The sequence below is a fragment of the Narcine bancroftii genome, chromosome 1, assembly GCF_036971445.1.
Source record: "Narcine bancroftii isolate sNarBan1 chromosome 1, sNarBan1.hap1, whole genome shotgun sequence".
Classification (NCBI taxonomy): Eukaryota; Metazoa; Chordata; class Chondrichthyes; order Torpediniformes; family Narcinidae; genus Narcine; species Narcine bancroftii.
In genome coordinates this window covers 402644584-402665323 of record NC_091469.1, presented here as the reverse complement: position 1 = coordinate 402665323, position 20740 = coordinate 402644584, and the positions used below count along the sequence as shown (strand labels likewise).

The 20740-nt window shown below is 44.3% G+C and overlaps 1 protein-coding gene across 2 annotated transcripts in view; it reads right to left on the bottom strand.

Annotated features, from left to right (window-relative positions):
• The window catches only part of LOC138751489 (aryl hydrocarbon receptor-like), a 238356-nt gene that overhangs the window by 178326 nt on the left and 39290 nt on the right, over positions 1–20740 (bottom strand). The gene's annotated exons all lie outside the window — the stretch shown is intronic.

Here is a 20740-nt window from a genome sequence, read left to right as displayed (position 1 = left end):
TCCATAAATATTAAAATCTTGCACATTTAGCTGGGGTGGAGGCTGTGGGGCATTGCCATTGAAGCAAATTCTGGGTAGAGGACACAATAAAACAAGAACCTGAAGCAAGGGGCTCAATACTCTTTCACAGGTATACGATCTTTTATCCGGAACACTTGGGGGACAGCGTGTTCCGAATTTCGGATTTTTCCAGATTTCAGAAAGCCCCCCCCCGGCCGCCCCCCCCCGGCCGCCGGCCCCCCCCCCCCCCACCCAGCCGCCGGGTCCCCTCCGGCCGCCTCCCCCGGCCGCCGATCCCTCAACAGCTGGATTCCTTCCCCTGACCACCGGAACCCTTCCCCCTACTGCCAGTCCCCATTTGCTGGATTTTGGAGCTTTCCAGATTTTAGGTGTTCTGATAAAGGATCATGTATCTGTACTTTATAAAGTAAATTTGGGAAAGTTTTTTTTATAAGCAAAGCGATTGTTAGTAGCAACAGAGCTTTACTGTAAGAAGGTTCACCTGGGGCTCCAAGACACTGATATTTACTCAGGCTTGCTTTCTTGTCGCATTGTCTTACTGAAACTTTTTTTTAATATAAACCAGGCAATTAAAATCAGGATAAAAGCAATACAGTATGTGAAGTCAGCCATCCTGTCCGACAGTCATTATCAAAGGTTGTTTATCATAATGACCCCCCCCCCCACCCCCCACCATAAGGTGTGTCCAATTCAAACATCTCATCTCCCTATAGTTCTTGACCTAAAATGGCCTCTAATGCAATTTGTTACCGGCCATCACTCAGGTCAAACATTTGTTAGCCTTTGCTTTAATTGTAAGATTCAACTGGTTCCATTCATAAGGTGTAGCCCCACTACAGATAATCACTCAACTGGATCAATGTTGAGATAAATATTAAAATGTCTTTTTGCTCTGAAACCACAAGAATCAGGGAAATCTCAGCTGTAAAAATACCTTAGGGGGAAGAGGAGACAAGCACTTGTTTCTACTTTCTCACTGTGGGATATTAAGGAAGTGCAATGCAAAGGTTAACACTGTAATAAGTGAAAATGCCTCAAACACTAGACAGGGGAGATTCAGCTCAATAATTAATTCGGATGAATTGCAATCCCACAGTGTCCACATGAAGGACTTTGAGCAACAATGATCAAGGAACTTTGCCAAGTTTTTCTTTCCCCACATGCAGTGAAAGGGATATATACAAAATGCACATGGAGCCTGTGCAGCTGTACAGACCCCAGTTCAAACCCACCCTAGCTTCAAATCCAACGCTCTGATAGGATCAGGAAGCTTTCAGCATGCAAGCCCCTTCTTGTCCTCAGCATCCTCTCAAATCTTGGTTCTGATACCTGCTCCCCATGAGCCAATTTCCAGCAGCCTGTGCAAGTCTTTCGACCACAAGTCGCCAACAGCCTGAGGGAGTCCTTTATCTGGTAAGCCCCTCACTGCTCTGTTGCCATGGTCACCTTCCCTGTAGGGTCATCTGCCTTGGTTCTCCCTCTCAACAGGGGAGGGGTGTTCTCCCCATTTGTGGTGTCCTGCACTAGTCTGTGGCTTTCTAAGTGTCTGAAACCCCCTTTTGGCACTGCCATCTTGGGTGCAGACCTCTGTGGTTGCAGGATTTAAAAACACTGTTGGCTCCTTTAAAAGGCCATTTAAAGCCTGTATGGAACAATTGGCATTAGGACTCTGGAGCAGCACAGTCTCACCACAACTAATTCAAGAGACCAAGGTTCAAACACTACTTCCAGTACTGTTTGTATGGTCTTTTCTGATGATCACATGAATGTCCTGTGGGTGATCCAGTTTCCTCCAACATTCCAATGATGTGTGGGTTGATGGGTTCATTAGCAATTTTTAAATCACTGCAAGTCTTTTAGGTTGGTGGAATGGGTTTAAATGGGGAATCCTGGTGAGGTGGAATGGGTTTAAATGGGGAATCCTGGTGAGCTGGATTGGATTGCTTCAGAATCTTCACACAGTTCCATTTATGTTATGAGGAAATATAGATCAAGGCAGATTTTACTTTCAATAATTTGTTTGTAGTTCAGTGCCTATTCCCAAAAGGGGCCACGACATAAACAGCAACAAAGGAATCACAGGACAATAGCTCACTGGTTTCTTACAAATATAAAAAGTGTCCCCGTCTCAAGTAAAAAAATGCTCAACATGGCTGGTGATAAAACTCCCTACTTCCGGAAACAACCACTCTGCAGACTTGGCTCACACATACAAGTTTGTAGTTTAAACGTCCACAAATTTTTAAATATTTGCTTAATGGACTATTCCAGCATACGAGGAGGACATACTTTGGTATGATACTTTCTCTTTCTTCCCCCCCTACCAAAAAAATGTTTTGAACAATTCTTTAAACCGTTTGTCAATTGATTCATTTCTATAATCACCATCTATTCTGTTTTTAAACTTCAAACTGTGCAATGATCTAATACTCTTGAAATAAAAATATAGCACATCATATTTGTGGAGAAAGTTCAAGTTTATAAACTATTGAAGGCACACGATAAAAAATTTTTAAAAGATCCAGCAGCTTAATGAAGTTAACTGATGGTTAATTTTGACAGGCTTATTTTCTTAAAAAAAATACACACATCCTTCTTTAAAAACCCCAGAGGCATTTCCTCCCTTTAAATATCAGCATTATTTTTAGCAGTCGATGTACAAAAGGTATTCATTCAGCCAGATCCACAAATACATTTTCTATAGCTTGTTCACTTCAAACCCTCTGCCACTAACTGTAGCATTCATACCAATTACAAGCACAAGCTACCTTCCAACATCTTTTCAAACAGCCATTTTATTTACCATGGCACAAGCAATGATTTAATCAGAAATACCTTCAATTCTGTTGATGAAGGATCCACCTAGTCCCAGCTGCATCTTAACATGCTTTATGGATACAAGGAACAACAGACTTTAGCTGCAACTTCCTCATTCGACTCACTGCAACACTCCCAAATCCTGTCCATCTCAGATCATCCACATTCTATCAATTGGGGATCAAATCAGAATGGGTTTGAGTTTGTCAAATGGGTTATTTTTGCAATCACCTTGAGTAACACTGGGGAAAAAAAAGTTGACGGAAATCTGTTCTAAAACAGGAGCAGAATGGTAAAAGAGGTTTGCCAAATGAATCAAAAACATAATTCAAAATCATGAATCATTCTGCACATCAAGGAGGCTTGTAAATGGTGAATAAGATGCTTTGCATCTCCCAAGGGACAACAATGCTGGAAAATGGTTACAGTATTGCATGAACAGTGGGAAAATCTGAAAAATTCATCCAAAAAATTTAGAAGGCAAGGAGGCTACACAGCACACTGGCTACATGTTAACTCCTTAAAGATTAAACCTATTGACAATGAAAGCCATCAGATTCCAACAAGTTATTCTTTTAAAAGTTTGTCAATACCTTGATTATTTAGCTATTACAGACACCAATGGATTCTTTACAGTAACCAATTAACCTACCAGCAAACCCTCAGGATGCAAGAAACCAGAATACCTGACCGAGTCCTGTGAGTCACATGCAAACTCCACACAAACAGAACCCAAGGTCAAATTCAAACCAGGTTTCCTGGAGCTCGTAACAACAGAGCCAACTTTGTTGGACCACTTCCAAGTGTGAAATAATGTCATCCACTTAAACTTTGAAATTTGCCAGTTAACAGCAGCAAATTCGAATAACTTGCATTTGAATTTTATTCTGCTTCTTATTAAGCAGCATTTTGATGCAAAACAATAAAGAAATATACTACATGGACTAGGAGTGCAAAAAACACATCATATGATATCAATCTGAAAGGCAAAGATGCATCACAAAAATAATCTTCCAAAATAGTTTTATTTATGTCCCACAATTGTAACTTTTCAAAATAACGCAAAATCAGTAAATTTAAATAACGAGTGGTTTAGGCTTCCTCGGTTCTAAATGTTACCATCAACACTGTCCCTCTAAAAACAGCAGAAAAATACTGACCATAACAAGCTCCTCAGCAAGAATAGTCTACAGCTTGTAGTGCTTTAAGTGATTTAATTTGCTTATTAAATAAATAACCATAACCAAAATCATACAATCAAGTCTGAAAGCCACCACCAGAAACCGTTTTCAGGAAGCTATTGTCTGAAAAGGAAAACCACGTCTGACATTTTGACCTCAGATTAAGACATTTAGATATAGTGTTACTAATAGATTAATATCTCAATTCTCACTGAGACATTACAATGAAGGGTAGGATGGGGGTGTACTATGGCCAGAGTGAGGCAAGGGCAGAATCTTTACCTACCGCCCCAGCAGAAGCTGCATCCAACATATTATTCTCTACTATTTCAAACATTTCTTCTCTTCTCCTTCCCTGTGCTACAGGGTCTGCTCCCTACACGACTCCTTCATCCACTCCTCAATAATCACCCCTTTGGCATCTATCCATGACTGCAGGAGCTGCTGCACTTGCAGCCATACCTCCCCACCAGCATTCAGGGCCCCAAGCAGTCCTTCCAAGTGAAGCCACACTTCACGTGAATCTGCAGGGTCATCCACCCATTGTGGTCTCCTCTACATTGGAGAGACTGGAAGACCGCTTCAGTGAGCTCCATGGCTCTGTTTGCCACAGTAGTGGGGATCTTCCAGTGACCATCCATTTCAATTCACCGTCCCATTCCCTTTCTGACATGTCTGTCCACTCCCTCACCACTGCCAGACTGAGACTACTCACAAATTAGAGGAACACCATCTTATATTCTGCTTAAGCACCCTCCAATCAGATGGCATTAATACAGACTTCTCTGGTTTCCACTACCTCCCCCCCCACCCCATCTATCCCTCCATCTCTTTCCCCCTTTCTGCATTCAAAGCTAACACCCCCATCCTCACCAAAATCAATTCTCTCTTTTCCTTTCTCTTGGTCTAAGCCATATCCAATTAACACCTTTGGTCTTTTGTTCTGTACTCCCCTCCCACCCCCTTTCTTTTTGTTAAGGCACCTACTTTCTTTTTCTCATACATTGAAGGGCTCAGGCCTGAAACATTGGTTGTATCTCTTTACTTTGTGGAAATGTAGTTTATATCTCAATGGTTAAAGCTTTTGCTATTAGAATTAGAATGCAGCTTATAATTATAAAATGACTTAAAATCATAGTGTGTCACAAAATAGCTGAACTCATTTTGGAAACACTGTAGAAAACCAGTTGTAGTCCTTACTAAAGCCCCTTTTCCACTAGCAAGTCTGTTAATTGGCTGTGTAGCGTCCTGAGATAGAAAGCCATCTCTGCCATTTCCACTGGGCCACCTTTAACTGGGACACTAATTGCTTTTCCACTGAACACACATCCCCGGGGATCGGAGTGTTCTACCTTCAAATGGAAACAGCTGCCCTTTTTCCACTGGTTTTATCAACACGCCAGTGTCAGCAAATGCCGGGGATAAAAGTAGGGGTAGAGGCAATTAATCGTCATTCGGACAGCATTTCTTTTCCACTGGACCCTGTCCCAGGAATTTACTGGGACAGGGTGCCAGTAGAAAAGGGGCTCAAAACAGAGCTAAAAAATGTTTTCATAAACCATTAAAAATGAAATAAAGCTGGCATAAACATCATTAAAATTGTATCCTTCAAGGTAATATTGATTATTTACCAGACAAAAACGCATACCACTCTTTTGTGCAAGATAAACCCTAGAAAATAGGTGCTGAGGCTGTTCAAGATGAGAATTTAAGCATGATAAAATTATGTAATACAAAGGTGGGGGTCACTTCTACCCCCTTACCCATTTGAAGTTGTACAAATATAGAATGAAATCTTTGGAGTGAGAGCTCAAGGCTTCAAACAAGTGTCAGAAATTGTGTGTTGGTGTTCTATTTTGCTGTCTAATTTCATTTCAGCATACGCTGACTTCCACTACCACTTATGGATGTTGCAAGACCTGTAGAGTTCCTCAAACATTTGTGTTTTTAACTACAATCACAGCACCTGCAGACTTTCAGGTTTCTCTCCAGATGGTGAAAAAGTTAATTTTTCCACTAATTTTTAACCAGTTACTTTAAATTCTTGCTTCTGGGCTTTTGACCCCCTTTACTATACCATTTTAATCTTGCCCCTTTGTCTATTTATTTGCCTCAACCCAGTTTCAAAGAAACAAACACTAGCTTATTTTTTTTTTCACACAGCTACACCCTCATAAATCTCTGCTGTCCCTTCTACAATGCAATCCCAGCTTTTCTGTAGGTTGACCAGAACTGTAAATAGTATTTAAGTTGTGGTATAACTAATGTGCATACAGTTCCACCAGAGCTTCCCTGCTCTTATACTCCATGTCCTGCTATTTTTTTTTTTAATTTTCTAATTCATCTTGATCCTCTTTTGTATGAAGCTGGGGTAGAAGTGGCACAGCAAAAAGGGCTCAGGTGGCCCAGGTTGAACCCTGACCTCTGATGCTCTATGTGGAGTTTACACATTCTCCTTATGATCGTATTGGTTTTCTCCAAGTCTTCTGTTTCTCCCCACCCCCCCCCCCCCCCCCCCCAACATCTCAGAGGCTGTACAGTTGACAAGCTGAGCAAATAATGAGGAGCTAGACAGAACCAGTAAGTCAAGCAGCATCCATGGACAGTCAACATTTTGTGTTAGGACCCTTTGTTAAGTGGCCATTGCAATTTCTTCCTAATATTATCTGATGGAAGTGTGGGGAGAACAGGTTACAGGGAATATTGGAACGGAAGCCAATATGTCCAACACGAACACACAGGCTCAAAAGGCCTCCTTCCATTTTACAAGAAAATAATGTAAATAGGTTGATTACACATGACCTTCCATTAATAAATCCATGTCATCTGACACTGATTAAACTGAATTTATAAGATATGTATTCAACTTTTCAACTAATTCCAATATTTTGACCAGCAGCAAAATTAAACTACCTTCTCTCTATTTAAACAATAGCAGGATATCAGCAGTTCTTCAATTCTTCAGCAACTTTTCTGTAGTCAAAACCACTGCAATTTCCTCCTTTGCTTCTTTTAACTTGAGATATACCCATTCCACACTATTTATTTATTTATTTGTTTAACTTCAAAGATGCCAAACTCTCAATAGCTCCTCTTCTACTAGCTTTATCCCCTCAATCATGCTGGACAATGACATGAGAAAATATGAACAAGTGCAGGCCCCTCAAGCCTCCCCTACTAGTCAACATGGACAAGGCCTCTATGCCCTAGGCCTCACCTTTTCTCTGTTCCAGTTTCCTACAATTTTCAACTCCTCGATCTTTAAAAACTTACCTTCTTAAAATCTATCCTTCACAACCATCAGAGGTAGAGAATCCCAGATTTTACTGGTGTTTGTTGTTTGGAGTGGTGTCCTAGTAGTGATGTGTCCAGAAAATTCTCAGTTTCTCTTTCTTTTCAATGGCTGAAAATTCACACACCTAGGATGATATCCACCATTAGTTTAGCAAAAATGTTCAACCAAATAGTAAGGAAACAATTTTTGATTCTTCCTCAAGTCAATCCTCCACCATCCAAACCTGAAACAGACATCTTGTGGCGATATGTAATACCTGGGTGAGCTTTTGACCACAAACATCACATCAATCTCTACCTCTGTAAATGTCCATCCACAGATCTGCAGCGAAACATGAAAGTATGCAGATGACGTGATTGTCGTAAAAACATAGAAATGCTGGAGCTGTTGAAGCTCCCATTTCACACTCATCACATTCTCACTCCTCCAAGTTCACTGGTTGTAGGCAATTCTTATACTGTGCACAGAATTTAACATTTATGAAGTTCACCAGACCTTGGTACTTGAAAGGTAAATGGTTACTGCTCAAGAAGGTTCTTGTTGGCCTTCAGGACACCCACAACTGATTTACTTCCATCAGCCGCTTCAGTGTCTTACTGAAGAAACATGCCCCTCAGGGTTCTCTAGATGATAACCTCTTTCTCACACAGAGTTCCTTTTTGTTTCTCTTATTTCAAGAGAAACATTACTCAGCCAGTCCTCTCTTCTTGCGTGAACCACAAGGGCTTTGACAAGGCTGAACTAAGCACTTACAACCCATCTTCCAAATGGGATTTTCCACAAGGTTGCCAGCTTGTCCTGTTCTAGTCCCTGCTGCTGTTACTGTCCAACGCCGTAGATCTGATCTCTCTCTCTGCTCTGCATGAATTCCCCAATATTCCGTTTAAACTTTCCCCCTTTCACCCTTAACCCAAGTCCTCTAGGTTTTAATTTCTCCCAACCTCAGTGCAAAATCCTGCTTAAATTTACTCTATCTATACCCATCATAATTTTGTATGCCTCTATCACAATCATGGTGTGAACCTGGGATAGCAGAGAGCAAACACAGAGCTGGTCCAGAGGGTTCAACTGCCTAATCCCCATACAAGCAGCTGAGTACAGGCATTAAAATGGCCTGTTAGAGGAGCCAGTTGTACTTTTAAACTAAAATCCTGCCACAGTGGGGTCTGTACCCAAGATGGCAAAGTCTGTACTCAGCAGTGGCCACAGGGTGTTACACACTCTGGGGAGCAGAAGACCAGTACAGGACACCAGAAATGGTGAGAACACTCCCCGCTGTGGGGAAGCAGAGGAGACGACCCTTCAGGACAGTGACCAGCAAGGGATTTACAAACTTAAGGACCTTACAGCTGAGTGCCCAGAACATTGGACCAAGGAAGGGCTCAATAGCTGAAGACTCATTTAAAGTGCAGTCTACTTCTTGTTGGGGGACACAAATGGGCTGCTAGAGACTGACTCATTGGAATGAGGCATCAGAGACAAGATTCAAAGGGTGTGGAGGGCAAAAAGGGATCCTGAAGGGCCTCAGGTGTGGCTTCCTGATTGGATCGGAGATTCAGACATGGAGCTCAAGTAACAGGCATTTGTACAGCTGCGGGAGTGCAGGAGGCAAATCTACCGACATTTAGGGTCTCAGTGGGACTCTCCATTGCTTCTCTTTAACCCATACTGGAAAGAAGGCCAGGCAACACTAATGGTGATTCTTTGTTCACCATAAGGCAGTCAGAAGGCAATTATATGAAATATTCTTCTTTGGCTTGGCTTCGCGGACGAAGATTTATGGAGGGGGTAAAAAGTCCACGTCAGCTGCAGGCTCGTTTGTGGCTGACCAGTCCGATGCGGGACAGGCAGACACGATTGCAGCGGTTGCAAGGGAAAATTGGTTGGTTGGGGTTGGGTGTTGGGTTTTTCCTCCTTTGCCTTTTGTCAGTGAGGTGGGCTCTGCGGTCTTCTTCAAAGGAGGCTGCTGCCCGCCAAACTGTGAGGCGCCAAGATGCACGGTTTGAGGCGTTATCAGCCCACTGGCGGTGGTCAATGTGGCAGGCACCAAGAGATTTCTTTAGGCAGTCCTTGTACCTTTTCTTTGGTGCACCTCTGTCACGGTGGCCAGTGGAGAGCTCGCCATATAATACGATCTTGGGAAGGCGATGGTCCTCCATTCTGGAGACGTGACCCATCCAGCGCAGCTGGATCTTCAGCAGCGTGGACTCGATGCTGTCGACCTCTGCCATCTCGAGTACCTCGACGTTAGGGGTGTGAGCGCTCCAATGGATGTTGAGGATGGAGCGGAGACAACGCTGGTGGAAGCGTTCTAGGAGCCGTAGGTGGTGCCGGTAGAGGACCCATGATTCGGAGCCGAACAGGAGTGTGGGTATGACAACGGCTCTGTATACGCTTATCTTTGTGAGGTTTTTCAGTTGGTTGTTTTTCCAGACTCTTTTGTGTAGTCTTCCAAAGGCGCTATTTGCCTTGGCGAGTCTGTTGTCTATCTCATTGTCGATCCTTGCATCTGATGAAATGGTGCAGCCGAGATAGGTAAACTGGTTGACCGTTTTGAGTTTTGTGTGCCCGATGGAGATGTGGGGGGGCTGGTAGTCATGGTGGGGAGCTGGCTGATGGAGGACCTCAGTTTTCTTCAGGCTGACTTCCAGGCCAAACATTTTGGCAGTTTCCGCAAAGCAGGACGTCAAGCGCTGAAGAGCTGGCTCTGAATGGGCAACTACAGCAATGAGCTCTCTGAACCCTTCTCCATTAACAATGGCGTGAAGCAAGGCTGTGTTCTCGCACCAACCCTCTTTTCAATCTTCTTCAGCATGATGCTGAACCAAGCCATGAAAGACCCCAACAATGAAGACGCTGTTTACATCCGGTACCGCACGGATGGCAGTCTCTTCAATCTGAGGCGCCTGCAAGCTCACACCAAGACACAAGAGAAACTTGTCCGTGAACTACTCTTTGCAGATGATGCCGCTTTAGTTGCCCATTCAGAGCCAGCTCTTCAGCGCTTGACGTCCTGCATATGAAATATTACATGTTATGTATTATTACATAACAATAAAGCAATCTCTAACTTCCCCTCATTCTTCTACACTCCAGGGAAGAAAGTCCTAACCTGTTTAATCTTTCCATAAAACTTAATTCTTCAAGTCCAGGTAACAGCCATTTTAATCTCCGCTGTACTCTTTCAATCATATTGACATCTTTCTTGTAGTAATGTGATGAAAGCTGCATGCAATACTCCAAATTTTGCTTCACCAATGTTTTGTTAAACTTTACCACAACATCCCAAATTCGATTTATGAAAGCCATTCTGCCAAAAACTCTCTTTATGGCCCTATCTTCCAAACTGCAATACCACAAACGTGCCTGGATTAATTTCCATTTTCAAATTTGCAGCCCATTTTATCAACAGCTTCACATTCTTTTGCAAGCTTGAAAGTCTTCCACGCTGTCCATTGCACCCCTGATCTTTGTGTCATCTGCAAAACTGCTGATCCAATTTACCATCCAGATCATTGAAAAAGATGACAAACAACAATGGACCCAGCACCAAACCTTCAGGGACATCACTTGTCATAGGTCTCCAAATAAGAGAAGCAATCATCCATTACCACTCTCTGGGTTCTCCAATAAACCAAACATGAGCTATCCTCCGGCACCTCACCCATGGCTAAGGACATGCAAATTATACTGCCCCTACAATTTCGAAACCTGCCTCCATCAAAGGTCTGAGAGAATACCCTCTCAGGCCCTTAAGACAGCAAGCACCTCCTTTTCTTTAATCTGTATAGGTTCCATGGTTTTCTTCACTTCCATAGATTCTGTGCCAATTTCCTGAGTAAATGCAAAAAAAATCAAGTTCTCCACCGTTTGTTTTGGCTGCACACATAGACAACAACTTTAATCTACAAGAGGACCAATTTTGTCCCTTGCTCTTCAGTTATCAAATAATGCTTTGCACACACAAATCATTAAAGAGAGGACAAACAGAAAATTATCAGAATCATCTCTCAGGTACAATCTCTTCTCCAAACTCCAGTATATCCATTGAACAAGGGACAATACAGCATTTGTTTTTGTGTGAAAGGATGCACAACTTTTGATTTGACCAGTTGGGCAAGCTCTCTTCATGCTAACCCATCACCTTCATGAAGACTTGTAACTAATTATTCAAGCACAATAACATTCTACACATCAGTAGGAATTCAGTGAGCAACCAAGATTTCTGAAAAAACAAAGCACTGTCCAAATACCTGTCCAAATAGGCTCCACAAAGGCCAATCAGTGATTTAGGACACCATACTCAAGATTAAGAGAATTGCCACCACATGAACAAAATAATGAATACATCTGTTTCGGTCCCAATAGGATACATGAAACAAATCTCCTATATTCAGTATTCTGTGGCGGCTCACCACAAGGCAGACGAACCGGCCCCACTTGTAAGCCATGCGGGCGGGGCAGCCGGCCTAAATGGCGCTGTTGGACGTTTCCTTTCCTTCCAGCACGGGGCTCAGAAACCCGCGCTGGGGCATCACATGATGCCCAGGTGACGTCAGTGCCCTCCAGCGCGGTTCTCAGCCAGGTCCGGGCTGCGAGTTTAAGTGCAACCCAGCAGCCTGCAATAAACCCATCTGGTTGTGTGTGTTATTGCAGGAGCAGTGTAGCTGTGGCTACAATAGGTGACCCTGATTGGTTCAAACGTCATTGAACCCATCATAAGCGAGCCTGGGATCAGCGCTATAGCCGTGAAACTGCCTGAATTCTGGGTTCAGGAGCCAGAGACCTGATTTGGCCACGCAGAGGCTCAGTTTCATCTCCACCACATTTCGTCCGACACAACCAAATTCTACCATGTGATCGCTGGCCTGGACCAGGCGACCGCCAGACGCGTGCTGCACATTGTTCAGCACCCACCCACCGAGGACACATACAAGACTATCAAGCAAGTGCTTACCGGGTCCCTAGGGAGACAGGTCCCCAATGGAGCTGATGGATGAGATGCTCACTCTTATGGGTGAGCACACCAACTGCCCACTTTACGAGCGCATCTTCCTCGACCATTTGACCGGGGACATCTGGCCACTGCTAGTCCAGGAGAGCTTCACCGACCTGAGGAAGGTTGCCCAGAAGGCACAAGAGCTATGGCTCGCATGATTCCTGGAGGGCTCAGTGGTCCAACAGGACACGAGTCATGGGCATGACTACGCCAAGCCCGCCCCTAGCCCTGCGGTAGAGCACCCGGCCGCTGCACGGGCCCCCAAGAGCATAAACAAGGCCACAGATTCTGCTCCAGGCCTCTGCTTCTACCACCAGTGCGAAGGAGCCAAACCTCAGAAGTGTCGTCAGCCCTGCTCGTTCCAGGGAAACGACCAGGCTGGCCGCTGTTAATGGCTGCGGCGGCTGGCCAACGACACAGCCTCCTCTACCTGTGGGACTCAGTCAGCAGCTGGAGATTCCTCGTTGACACTGGAGCCCAGATCAGCTTCATCCTGGCCACGGCCGTCGAGTCCAGGAACCGACCTCGTGGACCTCCCCTCCGTGCGGCCAAAGTAACGGCAATCCAGACGTATGGAGACAAGATAGTCCACTTCCAGATCGGCCAACGGAATTTCACATGTAGGTTCACCATCTCGTCCCACACGACTGCCATCCTGGATGCAGACTTCCTCCTCGCACACAGGCTTATGGTGGACATTCGAGGTAGGTGCCTCGTGGATGCCCGTACCTTCCAGGTCGTTCACCTCGATGCCTCCCGCTCGAAGCAACCGCAGATGGCCACGATCAGCACGCCCAGAGATGAGTTCCAGTGAATCCTGGACGAGTTCCCAACACTCCTTAAGCCACAGTTCTCCGCTGCCTCGCCGCGCCACAGGGTGTTCCACCACATCCTACCCAGGGCCCACAGGTTCACGCCAAAGCACCCCTGCTCCCACCTGACAAGCTCCAGTAGCGAAGGAGGAGTTTTTGCACCTGTTGGAGCTGGTGATTGTTCAGCAGTCCGACAGCCTGTGGACCTCACCGCTCCACCAGGTCCCGAAAGCCTCCGGTGGCTGGCGTCCATGCGGAGACTATCAACGGCTCAATGAGGCAACCATTCCTGACCGTTACCCCATCCCTCACATCCAAGACTTTACAGCCAACCTGCACGGTGCGAGGGTTTTCTCCAAGGTTGACCTGGTGTGTGGATATCACCAGATCCCGGTGCATTCTGAGGACATACCCAAGACGGCCATCGTCACCCCCTTTGGCTTGTTCAAATTACTGCACATGCCGTTCGGGCTCAAGAACGCCACTCAGACCTTCCAGCGCCTCATGGAGTCTGTGGGCAGGGACATAGATTTTGTCTTTATTTATCTGGACGACATCCTCATCGCCAGCAAGGACAGGGCAGAATACAAGGCCCACCAACATGCACTTTACTCCCGGCTGGCCGACTTCGGCCTTACCATCAACCCAGCCAGTTCCTGGGCCATACCATCACGGCCGAAGGAGCCATGCCTGCCGCTGCGAAGGTTGCCGCTATCAGGGAGTTCCCCACGCACGGACAGCCTCAAGGGGCTGCAGGAGTTCGTGGGTATGGTCAACTTTTACAACCGCTTCATCCCGGGAGCTGCGCGCATCATGCAGCTGCTATTCGCACTCATCGCAGCCAAACACAAGACGCTTGCTTGGAGCCCAGAAGCCTGCGCCCCATTAGAGGCCACCAAGGACGCCTTCACGAAGGCCACCATGCTCGCCCACCCGCAAATCGAACTGCATATGGCACTCTCTGTCGATGCCTCTGCCATCGGTGCTGTCCTGAAGCAGCAGGTGAATGGACATTGGAAGCCGTTGGCATTCTTCAGCTGCCTGCTCCGCCTGCCGGAACACAAGTATAGTGCCTTCGACCGCGAGTTACTGGGCATGTACCTGGCGGAGCAGCATTTCCGCAAATTTTTGAAGGGAAGGTCTTTTACCATCTTCACCGACCACAAACCCCTCACCCAGATGGCACAAGGCGGGGAAGGACAATGTGGTTGCCGATGCACTCTCACGACCAGCCATCTGCGCGCTGACGCCCGGACCCGACTTCAACCAGCTCGCCTGGGACCAGGAAACTGATGAGGAGGTGAGGGCCTTCAAGACCGCCATCACGGGCCTGCGGTTCAGAGACCATCCGACTGCTAAGGCACCATCCCGTGAGATATATCCTTGGGCACCCTGCGTCCAGTGGTTCCCCAGCAGTGGCGCAGGCAGGTCTTCCATCACATCCACGACCTTTCACATCCTTCCATCAGGTCCACAGTCCGGATGGTGGCAGAACGGTTCGTATGGCATGGGCTGTGGAAGCAGATCGCAGGCTGGGCCAGAACATCCACCCATTGCCAGACGTCCAAGGTGCACAGGCACACCAGAGTGCCCGTACAGGAGTTCGAGCACGTCCGGGAATAGTTCAGCCATATTCACGTGGACATTGTCGGGCCCTTACCCTTTTCCCGGGGCAACCATTACCTGTTTACCGCGGTGGACCGCACCACTCGCTGGCCCAAGGTGATTCCGATGCCAGACTCCACCACCGACTCCTGCTCCCGAGCACTGTTGCATGGTTGGGTTGCCCGATTCGGTGTCACCTCACCAGCGATCGGTGCGCCCATTTCACATCTGCGCTCTGGGCACACCTCGCCAACAGGTTGGGGATCCAGCTACACTGCACCTCGGCCTACCACCCGCAGGCCAATGGACTGGTGGAACATCTGCACCACCACCTTATGTCGGCGCTCATGGCCCGCTTCACCAGTCCCGACTGGGCGGACGAACTGCCTTAGGTGCTCCTGGGCATCCACTCTACTCCCAAGGAAGATCTACAGGCGTCATCAGCTGAGCTGGTCTACATTTCTCACATCATGATGCATCTTTCAAAAAAGCCTTTTGCGTAAATTCATTTAAATTTTAATTTAATTTTAACAACTGGCAGCACAGTTGGAGTAGTTGTAAGCGCAATGCCTGCGTTCGGGACTAAACCTGGATTCAAATCCCATGCTGTCTGTAAGGCGTTTGTATGTTCTCCTTGTATCTGCATGGGTTTTCTCCAGGGTTTCCAGTTTTCTCCCAGCCTTCAAAAACAGTGGGATGTGGGATAAAGGGGTATAAATTGGGCGGGATGGACTCGTAGGGCTGAATTGGCCTGTTACAGAGTCTAAATTTTAAAAATTTAAACAATGTAGAATGGTTGAAGGTCCTGCCCAGCCATGAAACATATACCATCCAATTACACCCAAAAAGCCTGCTAACCAGTTACGCTTTTAGAAAATGTCAGGAAACAGGTGCATCGAGAGAAACCCCACGCAGGTCATAGGGAGAACACACAAACTCCCGACAGGTAGAGCTAGATTCAAATCCAGGTCACTGGTGCTGTAATAGCACTGTGCTAATTGCTATGATCTCCGTGCTGCTACATTTACTTTGTCTTCATTATTCACACCAAAAATAGGTATATTACAACCAACATAATACAAAATTTTAAAAAATCAAAGAAACATGAAAGTTATCAAAACAATGAAAGCATTTGTTGCAGCAGTAGTTAACCGTGCATCTTGGCGCCTCACAGTTCGGTGGGCTGCAACCTCCTTTGAAGAAGACCGCAGAGCCCACCTTACTGACAAAAGACAAAGGAGGAAAAACCTAACACCCAACCCCAACCAACCAATTTTCACTTGCAACCGCTTCAACCGTGCCTGCCTGTCCCACATCGGACTTGTCAGTCACCAATGAGCCTGCAGCAGACATGGACATATCCCTCCATAAATCTTTGTCCGCAACGCCAAGCCAAAGTTAATACAATAGATCAAACAATATGTTCAAAGCCCAGAACAATTGCTGAGAAAGTGAACCTTTAAACTTCAAAAAAAATTAAAATGTTGGAAAACAGAAATTTTAAAAAAATCAGAAAATATATTTCAGACCCTTCAGCATGAAAAGTTCAGTTTCTCTTTCCATTGTTGTGTCTAATCAGCAGAAAGTTTCCACCATTTTCAGTATTTTGTTTCAATTTTAGCTAATAAGATAGCAATACCTTTAATATGAACAGAAAGCAATATCTTTTTGAAAAGACAATTTGTACAAAGTAAATCAAGACCACAGATTAAGAAATAAAAATACAGTAAAATCCCCATTATCAGGCATTCCATTCACCAGAAACTCAAACAGGGTGAAAAAAAAAAGATGAAATAAATAAATAAATGGAATTTAAAAATAAACAAGACTAAATAAAGTTTTAAGTAAAAGATGAAATAAAAGTTTAAAAATTGTAAAAGTTTATGTTCTTTGAAGCAATACACAATCACTTGGAAGCAAACATTCAGCCAGCAGAGCACCCCAGTTGTGCCCCACCCACAGCAGCTATTTAAATAAAGTTTCAATAAAGTTGTGTTTGAATAAAATGGTGGTGCCTAGGATGAAGGACCAACTGAAGCTGCTCGTCGCTAGGACGACTCTCCCAAAGTGTCTCCCTATCCCTGCCTAGTAAGAGTCCATATATTTATTAGTATTAAGTATATGAGTAAGGCTTTATATGTAAACTTGGGGGAAGGGGGTTTAATTATGACTGCAGCGTGGTTAGCATAGCAGCTAGTGCAACAGTGTAACAGTGCCAGCGACTGGGGTTCAAATTTAAAAGTTACAGGAATTACTTGATTAAAGTGAACTTTACATAATTAAAGACTACAATAACTGATTTATTTTTCAAATTACATTTTGCATTTTTTTTAAAGGTAAAGGTTCCATTATTGTCATGTAACACGACATTTAGAATGTAACATAAATTAAATTCTTTACTTTTGTCTCCCATAAGGCAGACAAAGATTCACCACTTCGTCCAGTGCCCCTCACAGAAACCTACAGAACCTGGTGTTCCTTGGCGGTCTCCCCTCCAAGTACAGACCAGGCCTGAGCCTGCTTTGCTTCCAAGATCAGAAAATTTCAGGCATATTCAGGTTATTAGGCTTCTCTTTTAAATGGAATTTTCAATGCAGTTGTATTAGTTAGGCATTGGAAGAGTGAGTCTCAGTCAACCTGAAAATTTGCATATTCAACATCGACGATCCCCATAGGTGCCGGATCATGGGGATTTACTGTACATAGAACAGAACAGGCCCTTTGGCCCATGTGTCGGTGCTGAACAGAATATCAAAAATCTAACAAGAACTCTGCTGCTTGCACTTAATGGATATCCCTCCAAAATCATGTGTCTATCTAGAAACCTCCAAAACACTACTATTGAACCTACTTCCATCACTACCCCCGTTCCAAGTGCCTATCACTCTCGGAGTAAAACAATTGCCCCACACTTCCTTAAATTCCCTCCCACTCATCTTAAACATATGTCCACTAATATGTGACACTACTGGGGAAAAGTTTCTAGCTATCCACCTGATCAATATCTCTCATTATACTGTGGTGGCTCACCCACGTGGCAAGCGAAACGGCTCCAGCAGTCGCTGACGAGTCCACAGCCAGCAGCAACTGGAAGGACTGAGTGTGAGCAGACCTCGACTTCGAAGCCAACATCACTTCCGTCCTGCAAAGCGCAGGGGTGGCTCGGAGCGGGCCCTTAAGCGCGCGCTGATTCAAATAGTATAGAGTTCAACTGCACCCTGCTCACCTCAGTGTTGCTTTCACTTGCTGCAATCAACGTGACAACAATACACCTTTATCCCGATGTCCCTATCAGCCTCCTACTCTCCAAACAACCCAGGTTTGCCCAATCTCTTCTCAGTCCTCCTCCTCTAAACCTCTTTTGTACTTTTCAAAAGCCCCCACATCCTTCCTGTAATGATGACAACCAGATTTTCACAAACTATTCTGTGCGGCTCAAAGTTTTATATAGCTACATGATTTCCTTACTTTAATGCACAAAGTCCCAACCAATGAAGCCAAGCATACCATATGCCAAGGGTGGCCAAACCACATGCGGCTCTTTGACCTTCAATATGCGGCTCGTGGAAAATTCTAATGTTCTATAAATTTCACCCACCCGACTCACGCTGACAGTTTCTCACCCACCCGAATCAATCTTTAATAGCCTGATATTTGTAGCATTGTATTTTAGTCATAAAAATATAATTATAATACGACTAATTTTGTAAGGTGAAAATCTGATCAAAATCTCTAATTTTTTGGTTTACCTTTTTTTAAAACCTATTTGTGTCTTTATGATAACTGAAACCAACACAAATTAACAGTTTAAAAACTACATGCATGAATAAATATTATTGCATTTAATATGCATTTCTTAAAATTTATATAAAAAATTTTGTAACAAAATGTGTATGTGACAATAAAAAGGTGTGAATTTTGTTCATGTTCTGTGGCTCTCAAGCATCTGACCTGGTTTGTGGCTCTTACATTAAGCATGTTTGGCCACTCCTACCAATATGCCTTCTTTATAACCCTATCCAGAAACCCCCTGATGCCTCTGCACATCAATACTTTTAATATCCCTGTCGTTAACAGTATATATTCCTCTGACATTTGATCTCCTAAAATGCAATATCTCAGATTAATTGTCACAGTTAAAATTGCTTCAATAAATATCCAATGATTTGCTGCTTTCTCAATTAAAATAACTGCCTAAACAGTGAAAAATGTCTAAAGCAAAGACATCCAACAGACATTTTTTTTTTTAAATACAACCTGCTAAATAAATTCAAATTAGTTTTAAAACCTGTACATCACTTATCTACAAGATTCAAGTCCTATATCAAATGCAAGTCTTGTACATTGCACAACAGTTCAAAATTGAAGATTCCAGATATCTTTATAGTCACGTACACTATAGAACATGTAATACCACACAAAATTGCCTTCTGCCTCACAGAAGGCACAAAGTCACGATTGGTTTTCCCACCACCTCTGAAGTACAAGGGAAAGGGAAGCAAAAGAGTACCTTCACAGTCAGTGAGTGTCCATGGATTCACCTACAGTGCTCCCACAGCCTCTGCACAGACTCCAGTTTGATTCATCGGCAACTTGAGCTCCAGATCCAAACCGTCGATATGATCAAGAAGCCTTCAATGCCCAAAACCCTTCTTGCTTTCAGAACCCTCTTGAATCCTGGTTCCAATGAGTCAATCTCCAGCCCTCATAGCCGGTGAAGGTTCTTCAACTGCAATTTACGTGCAGCCTATGTGGGTCCTTCAGCCACTGAGCCTCTCGCTGGTCCACTGCCAAGGCCAGCATCCTCTGCTTCTCCTTCTCAACAGGGGACTGTTCTCCCTGCTTCTGGTACCCTCCCCCAGTTCTCTGCTCTCCAGATTTCGCAAACCAACATGACTGTTGCTGAGAACAGGCTCCGGCATCATGGACACAAACCTCCATGGTTGCAAGATTTTGCTTAAAAACACCATTGGCTCCTCTAACTGACCATTTAAAGCCTGTACAAAGGACTGAACTTTTGAACCCTGCGGAGCAGTGCTGTTTCCATTCTGGCAGCACTGCTTTTTCCCCCCCCTCTATTCATTCTAAGGAATTCTCTCAATCAGAACACATAATTTGAATTAATAAAAATATATTTTTGTGCACATAAATTTATATTAAATGCTTTGTTTTCCATTCACCAAACTTTCTTTGCTCAAAGATGTTCTTCGCTTTCAGCAATTTTACACAGCTCCAGCATCAGAAACGAGTTTAGATGTCTCTTCACCTTTCTCCTCTCCCATTTCCAGGGGTGTATCTAGATTATGGTAGGCATGGCACTTGTCAGGGTGCCATTTGAAAAGAAGGGGCACCACTTGAAGAGAGCCCCACCGCTCAGCACTGCCACCACCCCATACATACAAGGAACAAATACCTGTTTCTGCCACACTCGGAACATTTGTCATCTTTCCTCATCTTAGCATTCACTCTCAATTATACAATGCCAAATACTACAAGGCAAAGGTGGCCACCAAGGCTGGGTCTCATGAGACCTCGTTGTCACCATATATTTTGACCCCATTTTGTGTAGATATGCCCCTGTCCATTTCTACTTCATCCTTCTATCACAATAGAGATAATTTACCACACAGTACTTTCATTTAATGGCTGCCCATGAGTCAGAGAACAATGGTAGACTATGGTTAGTGGATTTATGAAAAATAAGCTCATTAGACAATGAGATTTAAAACACAAACAACAATTGATCACTTTCCTTGTGCCAAACTACTTTACAAAGAAAGCAAGCACATTTTATTTATATGAAATTAAAGTCTACAAATCCATTGATTTAACTCACTTTATTAAAACAAGAATCACTATTTTTGAAGTTAAAGTGTTGCTTCGTGCCTTGTAATTAATGTCATATTCTCCACTGTGGGAGGTCAACAAGTTATAATCTAATAATAGTCTTGAAATTCTTCAATGACAAGTTTAAATTAGTTTCATTTAGCAAATGAATCAACCTCTCCTA